The 14,114-nt window shown below is 42.0% G+C and overlaps 1 pseudogene; it reads left to right on the top strand.

The window, feature by feature from the left end:
- The first annotated feature begins 8,237 nt into the window (after positions 1–8,237).
- On the top strand, positions 8,238–9,307 carry LOC113628609 (hepatoma-derived growth factor-related protein 3 pseudogene; annotated as a pseudogene).
- The last annotated feature ends 4,807 nt before the right edge of the window (positions 9,308–14,114 follow it).

The raw sequence follows: 14,114 nt of genomic DNA, 5'->3' as shown, positions 1-14,114 counted from the left end.
TCAGGAACAAAACAGGGATACCTGCTATGCATCACTGTTTTGAAGGTTCTGACATTACAAGAGGAAAATAAAATAACCATTATAAATGCTAGGGGAAAGGAGATAAAATACTCTCCTTCAATAATAAGATTATATGCCTAGGAAACCCAAAATTAGGAACAAGAATTATTAGAATAAGAGCATTTGATGCCTCAATATAAGACAAATATTTAAAATTTAAAACTTTTTCTCTATAATATTTATATGACAGTTTAACAGTAATAGAAATAATAAAAAACAATCTATTTATTGTAGTGACAAATTACATATAATTAAATTTAATATGAAAGGTGTATGCCATACATGAAAAACATCTTTAAAATCTTTATTGAAAGAGGTGAAACAAGATCTGATAGAAATATTTGACAGAAAAAAGAAAGAAAATGACCCAATATAAAATGAGCAAAAAATACAGTCATTTCACAGAAGAACATACCCAAATAGCCAATAAACATATTAAAAACAACTTTTTTTTAGGGTTTACTATGTGCCAGAAATTGTTCTAATAATTTATCTAATCTTCTTCAACAACACTATGCAATTGGAACTATTATTATCCCATTATAGAGATGAGGAAACTGGCACAGAGAGGGTAAATAATTTTTCTAAGGTCACACAGCTGGTAGGTGAAGTATCAGTCAGACCGGCTCCAAAATCAGGTGCTTATCCACTGAGGATGCTCAACCACACCAGCAGTCAGAAAGATACAAACCAAAGTTACAATGAAGCTACCTTTCTCACCTGTTGGCAAAAACTCAGAAGGGTAATACTCTTGGGAAGGAATAAGAATCAGGGATGAGAAAAAAATTATCTTGCATTTTTGAAGGAAACGTGAATTTTTAAAGATTTTTTGGAAAGCAATCTGGCAAGATCGATTAAAATTTGAAATATTCATTCTCTTGGACCCAGAAATCCCACTCTTGGGAATTAGGAGTCTATCCATGAGATGGGAGGACCAATGCATACATAATATTCAAATAGTTTTATATACATATAATAATTATATATAACTATTATATACATATATGTGTGTGTATAGATAGATAGATAGTGTGACAGAACTCTAGAAGGAGAATTAATGTCTATCAGTAGGTGAATGGTTGAATAAATGATTGGTCATTAACCATACAGATCAGTCTGTATTAGTTGATTTAAAAGATTTTCCACAAGGTTTTGTTAAATGAGAAAAACAAGCTGCAAGGAAGTATTTATAGTATGATTCCATTATATAAACAAAACAAAAGCTCTGTGTATGAGAACACAGAGAAAAGTATGGAATGTATCGTGTAGCATTTTGTGTACATCATGTGCATGTGTGCATGTGTATGTCTGTACACTGCAGGAGGGGGAGAGGGTATGTGGCAAGAGATGTAGAGAGGGAAGGATATAAACAAAACCCTCAAAACTGGGGAATAAGGAAACAATAGAAAAATAGCAGGGAATTCCAGTGGTTAGGACTCTGCACCTTCACTGCCGAGGGTCTGGGTTGGATCCCTGGTCAGGGAACTAGGATCCCGCAAGCCGCTTGGTGTGGCCAAAAAGCAAAAGACAGAAGAAATAAAGATTATTTTTTAAAAAAAGAACAGCATATTAATTATTCTCTTTATGTAAAACGATGTGTCTGTGCATAATGACAAATAAAAGGGTGATCGTCACCAAACTTAAAATGATGTCGTTCCAGGTGATATTTGCTTTCTTACTATTGTTTCTCACCGCACTGAACTTATACTACTTAATTAATCATCCTGAGGAAAACTCTTCTCACTTTGAACAAAAGACTGAGAATTTAAGCAGTGGAGACAGCAAGTGTAAACAACTCTTTCGAGGAGTTCCTTTTTTTCTATAAGAAGCAAAGACATGGAGGGCAACTGGAGACAGAGGTGAGGGCAGGAAGGTGCTATTGAGAGTTAATAGGAATAATCCAGTGACTAGGGAAAATTGATGATCCAGGAGAGAAAGGGGTAACTGCTGGATCAAAACCTTTGAGTAGGCAAGATGAAATGTGATTCAGCGCTGAAATTGAACATTTCACCCACTGTTATAGGAGGGAAGCCAGAGATCGTGTGTGTTGATGTAGGTAGACTGGTGAAGATGAGTGGTTTGTGGCAGCCACGAGGATGCTCCCTGCAGGCCTCCTACTGCAGGAGTGTAAATGACCCAGGGCATCAGCTGCTGCCCCCTGAAATCCACCACCACATTTGCACCAAGGCCACACCTCCAACCCACCCTCAAGTCGCTCCCTCTCCAGTGACTGAGTGTGGTGGGGATACTTAAGCAGCCTGGATCCTAGGTAAACACAAGACTCCTTCCAGCCTGCCTCAAGGACTCCTGAAGGCTTTACCAAACCTCCTTCATATTGCATGGCAGTTGAGGGCACCTCCACCTGATCTCTCTCTCTCTCTCTCTGACTCCGTCTACCTTCCACAATGTCCTATTTCCTTTCAGACAAGCATTTACCTAATAAAACTATTGCACACTTAATCCAATGTTGGTGACTGTTTCCAGAGGACCTGGAGTAACACCAGGGGTAATGTGAGTGGTCTGAGAAAACAGGAAGTGGGAGAGGATGTGAGACTGGCTCAGCCAGTACCCAGCAGGCAAAGAGGGCACCATCCTGAAGGGTATGCAAGGCACCAACCGTTCCTGGCTCAAGGTGGTAGTTTATTTGCTAAAGTTTTTATTGGCAGTGACCTGGGGAAACGTCCTGATGGAGGGGAGTGTTATGCAGGTACAATGGAGCAAACATTTGAAAACCATGGGGCTAACAAAGACAGTGAAGGTTGCTGGTTACTGCTAAGTGTATATACATATACACACATATAAATGAAACATATGTAATATATATAATTGACATACAACATTGTGTAAGTTTAAGGTATACATGAATTGATTTGATACATTTATCTGTTACAATATGATTACCACCATGGTGTTAGGTAACACTTCTATCATGTCACATAATTGTCTTTTCTTTTTTTTTTTTTTTGCGGTACGCGGGCCTCTCACTGTTGCGGCATCTCCCGTTGTGGAGCACAGGCTCCGGACACGCAGGCTCAGCGGCCATGGCTCATGGGCCCAGGCACTCCTAGGCATGTGGGATCTTCCCGAACTGGGGCACGAACCCGTGTCCCCTGCATCGGCAGGCGGACTCTCAACCACTGCACCACCAGGGAAGCCCCTGTCATTTCTTTTTTGTGCTGGGAACAATTAAGATCTATTCTCTTAGCAACTTTGAAGTTTATAATACAGAATTGTTGACTAAAATCGCTATGCTGTGCATTAGCTCTTCAAGATTTATTCACCTACTAGTTGCAAGTTTGTAGCCTTCAACATCTCCCTTTCTCCCACACACACCCCACACCCCCAGCATCTAGTAGCCACCATTCTACTCTGTTTTTAGGAGTTAGGCTTTCTTTTTTTTTTAACTCTTTTTTAGATTCCATATATAAGTGATATCATACAGTATTTGTCTTTGTCTGGTTTATTTCACGTAGCATAATACCCTCAAGTTTCATCCATGTCATCTCAAATGTCTGAATTTCCTTGTTTCTCGTGGGTGAATAATATTCATATCTACATCTCTATATATATACACATATAGATATCTCACATCTTTTTTATCCATTCATCTGTTGACAGACACTTAGGTTGTTTCCATATCTTGGCTATTGTGAATACTCATAATCTGCAATAAACATGAGAGTGCATGTATCTCTTCGAAATCCCGTTTTCATTTCCTTTGAATATATACTCAGAAATAGAATTGCTGGATCATATGGCAGCTCTATTTTTAATTTTTTGAGGAAACTCCATACTGTTTTCCATAGCAGCTGAACCAATTTAAATTCCTGCCAACAGAGTACAAGGGTTCCCTTACTTCCACATCCTCACCAACACTTGTTATCCCTTGACAATCTGCAGAAGGTTAGTGAAAAAAAGAACCACAGCAGTTAAAGATTGAGTGTGGGAACCAGAGTGCCTCGGTGGTAGCGTATAAAGAGATCAGCATCACCAGTAAGGGAAGGGTAGACACAATTTAACAGTAGGCTGAAGACCGGGGAATCGCAGGGCTCTACAGATGTTTGTTTCGAGGCAGGTCTGTTATGCAAAGGTGGAGGCGCTGGTAGGGAAAACCTGGAATTGTAAAAACTGGGACAGAGTCATCTGGATGGATGCCCCTGAATACATTGTCTCTCCACACCCACTCCACCCCACACCCACCCTCTGGGCATGCAGACATGGCCTGTCTACCTCTAGAAAGAGCTACCACTTCTGCTGGGCTGGAAGGTTCTGCAGAAGCTTCTCCCCCACAAGACAACAGATCCCCCGCCACCTCCTCTGATGGGTTAAATCCCAGCATAATCCAGCTGGTGCTGGGCCTGATAAGGGAAGGAAGATGTACAAAAATGAACCTGCATGTACTGGCAGGAACCAGGGGAGTATGCCTGGGATTGGATTCTGAGGCCTCTTTGAAACTGGATAAGCAAGAATTTGTTGAGTTTGAGCCATTTTTTCAGGATATGGGATTTAACTAATGCCCTAGCAAAGACCCAGTGAGTCTTAGAAGCCTAGAAAAAATGCTGGCCAACTCTCTGCAAAGTAAAAAAAAAAAAAACACCTGGTGGCCTGGCCGTTGGTAGAGGAAGGAATGAAAAGGCTCAGGGAGGCGGAGGGGCTGGAATGGAGGCATTATACAAGCCCAGAGGACCCAGCAGAGGATTATGTCCCATGAAAGGGTGCAGATGGCACACTAATCACCAAGGGCATTTTGATGAGAACAGCACCAGCATCACTAAGACGTCCAGTGGGGTCTCTCCTCTGCAGCTAGGGATGACGACAGGTGAGGTGGCCACAGGGCTCATTGGGTGGATGAGGCCCTGCAGTAAGAGAGGCTTGGTAGTGGCACTTTACTTCCTGAAGCCAGGAGGCCACAGTTACCATAATGACAGGAAAGGTGCAGCTATGGGGGCTTGACCTACAGGGAGTTGTGAAGATAGAACATAGTGGTGTTAGTGGCAAAATTATCAAGCAGTCAACAAGGCTGTTGGATGATAACATCTAAGAAAAAAAAGAATGGAGGAGGAGGTTGAGGGCAGTTGTCCCTATAAAAAGTCACAATCCTTTGCTCTAGTCCCCAGACCTGAGTAGATTTTCAGATCCAGAATCTGTTACCTGAAGAAGTGGCCAGGTCCCTAGGAAGAAGGACCCTGCAACAGTGTGACAAGTCTATACCGTGACAATTCCCCCTCAGACCTATGGTCATTTACTCAGGTGACTACACTGAGGAACGGGGAATAATCAGATGTTTTGAGGACTATTTGATGCAGGTCTGAGTTAACATTGATACCTAGAGACCCAAAGTGTCATCAAGCCCCCCCTTTAGAGTAGGGACCTATGAGGGCCAAAGTGGCTTTGGCCATGTGGGGGGTCTTTACCTCAGTCCCCGAGTGCATAATTGAAATTGATATACTTGGCAGTTGGAATGAAGCCCACACGGAGCCCCCAGTTTGTGGAGTAGGATCAATAATAGTGGGGAAAGGACAAATGAAACCTCTGAAACTGTCCCCACACACACCCCTGAGAAAGTTAGAAAATCATTATCATTTTCCAAGGAATAGCACAGATTAGTGCCACAATTAAGGACCTAAAAGATGCAGGGTTGGTGGTCTCTGTCAGATCTTCATTTAATAACCAGTCTGGCCCATGCAGAAAATGGATGAATCCTAGAGAATGACAGTAGAATACTGCAGATTTAATCAAGTAGTAGTGCCAATTGCATCCAGTATGCCACGGGTGGAATCAGTGCTAGGGCAGGTTAATCAGGGCTCAGGTATATGGTATGCAACTACTGACTTGGAAAATGCATCCTTTTCCATCCCACAAGAAAAGAATATCAGAAACAGTTCACATTCACATGGACAACAATATTAAATTATCTGCCCATCCTATGAAATTCCCAAGGGTATATCCTCATACAGATAACCGAAATAGCAAACCAACCTCATTTCTGGTCCAATCACAGTGCCTGGGAAGCAATGCTGTTGTGGGCCCCAGGTCACATTGTACCAGTTAAGAATGAAACAGCTGTTCCAGATCAAGATGGCAGAGTAGGAAGATCCTGAGCTCACCTCCTCCCTACACACCAAAACTGCCGCTAGATATAGAACACTTATCTCTGAGAATGACCTGAACAGACTTTCTACAGATGAAGAATATAAAGAGAAGGCCATATCAAGACAAGCAGGAGGGGTAGAGAGGTCTAGTCAAAACCCACAACCCCACACCCACAAGAGGGAGGGATATCACAACTGCAGAGGTCCCCCTGAGGAACAATAGGTCCCAGCCCAGGGGACCTGCATCAGGAAGATGAGCCCCCATAATGTCTGGCTTTGAAAAGCAGTGGGGTTTACATCTGGGAGACCTGGAGGACTGTGGGAAACTGAGGCTCCACTCCTGAAGGGTTCGCCCTCAAACTTGTTGGCTCCAAGTCCCAGCCTAGAGGCAGCAGTTTGAAAAGCACCTGGGTCATACAAGAAGAAGATTCATTGACTAATTTTAGGATGTGTGCCAGAGGGGCAGGGATCTGGTAGAACTTTCTTTTTTTTTTTTTTTTTTCCTTAATTCTTCCATTTAGCTGACAGGCACCATTTCTGTCACTCTCAGTCAACCTAGCTAACACCATGTGCCCCACCCCTGAGGACCGGCCCCAGCCAGCCCCTCCAGAGCAGCTCCTGCCCCACTCCACCCAGCATGCAATTTCAGCCTACACCAGCACCCCTCCAAAGTGGCTCCCAGTCGTGGGAGCCAGCCCTGCCCACCACTGTGCCCGAAGCAATCACAGCCCAACCACAACATGTGGATGCATGCAGCCCACACAGGGGATGTCTCTGGAGCACCTGGCTCTGGTGACCACAGGTGTGGCACTGGCCACATAGGCCTTCTACATAAGGCTACTCTTTCAAGACTGCTCCCAGGCTTGAAACTGGGACATAACTGATATACCTAATACATAGAAACAAACACAGAATGAGACAAAGAAATATCTTCCAGATGAAAGAACAAGACAAAAACCTCCAAAAAGAACTAAACAAAAAAGAGATAAGCAATTTACCAGATAAAGAGTTTAAAGTAATAGTTATAAAGATGCTCACTGAACTTGGGAGAAGAATGGATGAATTCAGTGAGAACTTCAACATAGATAGAAAATATAAAAAAGAACAAATCAGAACTGAAGAAAAAATAACTGAAATAAAAAATACACTAGAAGGAACCAGTAGCAGATTAGAGGATGCAGAAGAACAGATCAGCAGTCTGGAAGACAGGCTAGCGGAAATTACCCAACTGAAACAGCAAAAAGAAAAAGAAACCAAAAAACTGAGAATAGTTTAAGAGATTTCTGGCACAACATCAAGTGTGCTAACATTCATATTATAGAGAACACAGGAGAAGAGAGAGTAAGGGACAGAAAACCTATTTGAAGAAATAATAGCTGAAAATTTCCCTAAACGGGTGAAGGAATCAGACGTCCAAGTCCAGGAAGCACAGAGAGTCCCAAACAAAATGAACCAAAGAGGCCACCCCCAGACATATTATAATTAAGATGTCAAAAGTTAATGAGAGAATCTTAAAAGCAGCAAGAGAAAAACAACTAGTTACATACAAGGGAAACACCAGAAGACTATCAGTTGATTTTTCAGCAGTAACTTTGCAGTTTAGAAGGGAGTAGCACAATGTATTAAAAATGCTGAAAGGAAAAAACGTATAATCTATAAGGATACTCTATCCTCAAGGTTATCATTCAGAATTGAAGGAGAGATAAAGAGTTTTCCAGAAAAGTAAAAGCTAAAGGTGTTCATCACCACTAAACTGGCCTTACAAGAAATGTTAACGGGACTTCTTTAAATGGCAAAGAAAAGGCCATAACTAGAAGTAGGAAAACAAACTTATGGTTACCAAAGGGGAGAGGGAGGGAGGGACAAATTAGTAGTATGGGATTAACAGATACTACTGTATACGTAAAATATCAATAGGTAAGCAACAAGGATTTACTATATAGCACAGGGAATTATATTCAATATCATGTAATAACCTGTAACGGAATATAATCTAGCAAAAACTATAACTGAGTCACTTTGCTGTACACCTGAACTAACACAATATTGTAAATCAACTATAGTTTAGCTCTGGGGGAAAGAGGGCGGCGGCGGCGGCGGCGGCGACGACGACGACGACGACGAGAGCCGAGCGGCCGGGGACTCCCCTCCCCCGCTGCAGGGTGGTGAGGCGCGGGGCCTGCTGCGACCCCCGCCCACCCCTCGCCCCAGCCGCCGCCTCGCCGTTTCCCCTGGTCCGAGCGGCCCCTAGTCCTCCCCCCCCCCCCCCCCGGCTGGCAAGGAGCGCGGCGCAGTCCGTTGGCCCGCGGGGGGCCGGCCTCCCGGCGTCTTCGCGGCGCCCAAGGACGACCAGGAAGCGGAGCGGCCGAGATGGCGCGTCCGCGGCCCCGCGAGTACAAGGCGGGCGACCAGGTCTTCACCAAGGTTATAGGGCTACCAGCAGTGGCCGGCGCGGACTGAGGAGCTCCCGGAGGGAGCTGTGACGCCTCTAGCAAATAAGTATCCTATCTACTTTTTTGGCAAAGTATTTGCCAAAAATATTTGAAACTGCATTTCTAGGTCCCAAAGACCTTTTCCCTTATAAGGAATACAAAGACAAGTTTGGGAAGTCAAACAAACGGAAAGGATTTAATGAAGGATTGTGGGAGATAGAAAATAACCCAGGGGTAAAGTTTACTGGGTACCAGGCCATTCAGCAACAGAGCTCTTCAGAAACTGAGGGAGAAGGCGGGAATACTGCAGAGGCAAGCAGTGAGGAAGAACGTGAGAGAATGGAAGAAAATGGAAAAGGCAAAAGAAAGAATGAAAAAGCAGGCTCGAAACGGAAGTCATACACTTAAAAGAAATCCTCTAAACAGTACCGGAAATCTCCAAGAGATGAAGATGACAAGGACTGCAAAGAAGAAGAAAATAAAAGCAGCTCTGAGGGTGGAGATGCCGGCAATGACACAAGAAACACAACTTCAGACTTGCAAGAAAACCAGTGAAGGGACCTAACTACCGTATTGAATGCTGCATATTAAGAAAACCACACGAAGGTTATACGTTTTGTTGTCTAATATTCTTGGATTTGATATGAACCAACACATAGTCCTTGTTGTCACTGACAGAACCCCAGTTTGTATGTACATTATTCACATTCCTCTCTGCTGTGTTTGGGGGAAAAAAGACATTTTAGCCTTTTTTAAGGTTATTGATTTAATTTCATGTTATTTGGTTGCCCTTAACCACTAAGGATTATCCAGCTTTTTGCACAAGTTTATACAAGTCTAGGATCCTTTATCAAGGCAGTTAATGTTCATCACTCTCCTGCATTTACTCCACCATCACCAAACACTCAGTTAAATATAAGTTAGCATTTTTTAAAATGACCACTCAACATAATGCTTAAGGGATTTCCTCTCTGTGACAGAACCCGGGAACCAATTCCTAGATACATAATGTTGGCATATTGAAGATGAGCTTAAAATTGTTCTTTAGTTTTGAGGCCATGTGTAAAGTTTAATCATATTGTAAAGTATCTATTCCGTATTAGAAATAGCTAGTTGACAGCTTATACTTCTCAAAACTCATGTTGTTAATGTACACAAACTCAGTTTCTGTATGTGAAGTTAATGAGTCTTTTGTGTTACTCCAAAACGAAGGCAATGATTTATTTTTTCCCAGTCTCAATACAATTTGAGCTAATGACTCAAGCTGGATACTTTACATTTTAAAGCTGGAATCAGCAGTAGCCCTATGGGAAGGAAGACAAAGCATTGCCTTTTAAATACAGACTTTTAAAATGATCTGTTGTTTTCTTTTGGAACTAGAATTAGAATAGCTAATATTCACAAACCATTATTATCTGTACCTTATTGTTGCAAATGTGATAATAGAAAAGTTTGTTTATTTTTATGCCAGCTCGTATTGTGAGAACACATTTAGTCAGTTTGGGTTTTATCAATCCTGTTATGCTTGTCCTTGGAACATCTTTCACGTATTCAAGGTTTGTAGTTGAAAACTTTACTGTAAAAAAAATCAAAACCAAAAAAAGTATTGTTTTTACAGAATAAATTTATTGGAATGTGTACTGGGAGTAAGATTTGAGGTTGTAAACAACTAAGTTAGTGTAATTTGGCTTCATATATGTAATGTGACGTATTAATGTAATTCATATCTTAAAGCAAAAATTGTTAACAGCAAGTTGACAATAGAAAAAATATATATACTTTAGTTTTTTAAAAGTTAGAGAAACAAACATCCAACAGGAAGAAAACCCAACTTTTTTTAACAGAGACAAAACTAAAAAAATAAAAATAAAATAAATAGCGTAGCATTATTGTTTCTATTTATTTAGATTTTAAAGTTTATTTCATCTTTTGTATTCTAAAATGTATGTACACCTCTTTGTAAGAAGGATTCAAAGTGGCTTTGTTTTTTCTAATGAAATAGAGAATGAAAACTAAAATATATATACAAATCTTGGCATTTGTGAAACATGGATGGACCTGGAAGGTATTATGCTTAGTGAAATAAGTCAGACAGAGAAAGACAAATACTGTTTGTTTTCACTAACATGTGAAAACAAACAAATGAACAAATAAAACAAAAAACAGATTCATAGGGACAGGGAATAAATGGGTGGTTGTCAAAGGGGAGGGGGTTGGGGGAAGGACAAAATAGATGAAGGAGATTAAGAGGTACAAACTTCCAGCTATAAAATAAATGAGTTACAGGGGTGTAATGTACAACATAGGGAATATAGCCAATAATATTGGAATCATTTTTTATGGTGAGAGATGGTAACTAGACTTATTGTGGTGATCATTTTGTAATTTATAAAAATATCGAATCACTGTGTTGTACACCTGAAACTAATATAATATTGTCAGTTATACTTCAAGTAATTGAAAAAACACGCTTGGACTCAGTTCATCTCTACAACACAGTTCAGGCAGCAATAAGCTTTAAAATGTATTTTCCTTTATAATGCTTCAAATCCTTCAGGTGGCCTAAGAAATTGTTTGTGGTAGGTTGTAATGAGGCTACTATCTCTCAGTTTCAAATCTAACTTTCTAGTTTCAAATCTGCCTTTCCTTGCTGAGGCCAGGACTCTGCAAACCACATTTCTGCTCCAGACCTAGCTCCCTGGTAGCTTTCTCTAGTACCAGGTACTGGAGGAAGAAAAGTACTTCCTGTTTTCCACCTTTCCTGTCAGCGTGAGCTTAGTCATGCTTCTTCATCCCAGCAGTGGCAGCAGATTTCAGGAGCAGTGGTTGATTTCCAGCTTGAAGTTTTTAAAACTTTCCAGGACCCATGTCACCGTGCCACTCAGAGGCACCAGCAGCACCAGCCTGCCAAACTTCCCCCTTCAGAGCTCTGGATTCCACCTCCACGGGACTCTCCTCCAAGCTTTAAAACTGTTTAAATCCCAGCCTCTTTGTGCTTCCAGGCCTAGGAGTGATAGCTGCTTCTGGTGCTTCCCACCTCTCTGATACCTTAGTGTTCCTTTGTTTTGTCTTTTTCAGCCTCCAGTACCCCATTTACAACTATTTAATTACATTTTCTTTGTTAATATTACTGTCTCCTGACAACCACCCCAAATAAGTCTCCTATTATGCTCTACTACTGCTTGTGCCCTTCGGTTTAAATTAAAAATTAATGAATACATACTTTTTTTCTGTCTTCCACTGGTTAGTAAGCTTCATGAGGACTTTAATACTTGCACAGTGAATGAATGAATGAATGATAGATAATTTCAGTTACTGGCGGATCAGTACCTAAATTACATGAGCAACACAACTCGATTCATCATCAGTGAATTCAATTTTTTTTTTTTTTTTTCCGTACGCGGTCCTCTCACTGTTGTGGCCTCTCCCGTTGCGGAGCACAGGCTCCGGACGTGCAGGCTCAGCGGCCATGGCTCACGGGCCCAGCCGCTCCGCGGCATGTGGGATCTTCCCGGACCGGGGCACGAACCCGTGTCCTCTGCGTCGGCAGGCGGACTCTCAACCACTGCGCCACCAGGGAAGCCCTGAATTCAATTTTGTAACTGGTTAATTTGAAGTGACCTTGGGACATCCTGTATGGTGGGCAGGCTAATAGCTCCCCAAAGATGTCCACATTCCAGTTCCCCAGACCATGCAAATATATTACTCTACATAGGATAAAAAGACTTTGCCGATGTGATTAGGTTAAGGATCTTGAGATGACATTATCCTTGATTATCCAGGTGGGCCTAAAGTAACCACAAGGGTCCTTGTAAGTGAAAGGAGGAGGCAGGAGAGTCAGAGAAGATATGATGGAAACAGGTCAGGGTGATGTGGCCATGAGTCAAGGAATGAGAGCAACCTCTAGGAGATGAATAAGAAAGGCAAGGAAGCAGATTCTCCCCTGGAGCCTCCAGAAAGAACATAGTCCTTGATTTTAGTCCAGGGAGACTCATTTTGGACTTCTGGTCTCTAGAACTGTAAGGTAATAAACATGTGTAGTGTTGTTTCAAACCGCTAAGTTTGGGGTCATTTGTTACAGCAGAAATAGGAAACTAATACACCTGGTGGAGACGTCTAATAGCTGCAGGTTATACTGGCCTAGTGCTCAAGAGAGAGACAGGGATTGGAGATGGGGGCCTCAGACTTTTCAGCTTACAGGTGATCCTTACAGCTGACAGAGTAGCTGAGATCACAAAGAGCAAAGGGAGTGTTTAGAGTAAGAGGTGAAATGAACCAGTAGCTTGAGCCCTCAGTAGGAGGTGTTATGACGTGTTAATGGAGAGTGCCTGCCTTTCCCCACACCTGTAGTTTGTTCAGTTGGGTTAGGAGGAAAGGAAGGCCACGGGGGCGGGGGGAGGGAAGCAAAGCAGCTGGGTACACCAAAAATGAATTTTAGAACTTTGTCCACAACCTGAGGATAAGTCAAAGAACAATCATGCACGCAGCATTTACTGTCACTCAACACTGCCTGGCAATTCAACCCTATTTCCCTGGTATATTTGTCTTCTCTATTTTACACCTTCTCCTCTGTCTTCAAATTCCCTACACCTCACCCATCCCCAACTTTCCAGTGATCTTGCCTCTTACTCATTGAGAAGATCAAAACAAATCAGAGAAGAACTGCCCTCATTTGTCTTCTACACTTTCCATACCATCACTATGCACTTGCATCTACCTTATATGCTGTCACTACAGATAAAGCATCCCTCCTACTAAAGGCCAAACCCTCACTTATGCACTGGATCTCTTCCCCTTCTTACCTTGCCCATGGAAATCCCCTCTCTCTCCTACATCATCAATTTCTCTTTTTACATACAAGTATACTTTAGTATCTCTCGTCTTTAAAATGTCCTCCATTGACCACACAGCCTTATTCCACTATTGCCCCAAGTTGCCTACAGTCTCCATTTCTTCACTTTACACTCACCCCTCAAACCATTCCAAATGTTCTCTGGATCCCACTCCTCCCCTGACACTGCTCATGTCAATGCTACCAGTGACCTCCATACTGCTGAATCTAATACTTAACAGCTTCTGTGCTACCATGTACTCCTCCTGCCTCTGTGATTCCTCTTCCTCCTCTACATGATGGGGGCTAGATCTTTGTCTTTGACCCCTTTACCTTTTCTAAGCTACACATTTTCCTGTCATCCAGTAAGTCCTAAGGCTTTAGAGTCCATTTATCATGGCCATGTCTCCACTTTTTCCAAATGCCTACTTGACATCATGGATGTCTCAATGGTATCTGCAACTTAACAAGACCAAACCAAAACTCTTGATTTCCCTCTTCCCAACCTGTTCTTCACAATTTTCACATCTTATGAATGGCACCACCATCCACACAATTTCTGAAGTCAAAAATCTAGAAATTAGCCTTGAGTGTTCTCTCCCTAACAAACTCAATATCCAATTCATTAGCAAGTCCTGTAGAGCAGCAGTTCCCAACCTTTCTGGCACCAGGGACCAGTTTCGTGGAAGATAATTTTTC

Source organism: Aethalodelphis obliquidens, unplaced genomic scaffold, assembly GCF_003676395.1.
Source record: "Aethalodelphis obliquidens isolate GAN/ISIS:26980383/991018 unplaced genomic scaffold, ASM367639v1 scaffold24, whole genome shotgun sequence".
NCBI lineage: Eukaryota > Metazoa > Chordata > Mammalia > Artiodactyla > Delphinidae > Aethalodelphis > Aethalodelphis obliquidens.
The sequence above is the reverse complement of the archived record's forward strand: the minus strand, read 5'-3'. Positions and strand labels throughout refer to the sequence as shown.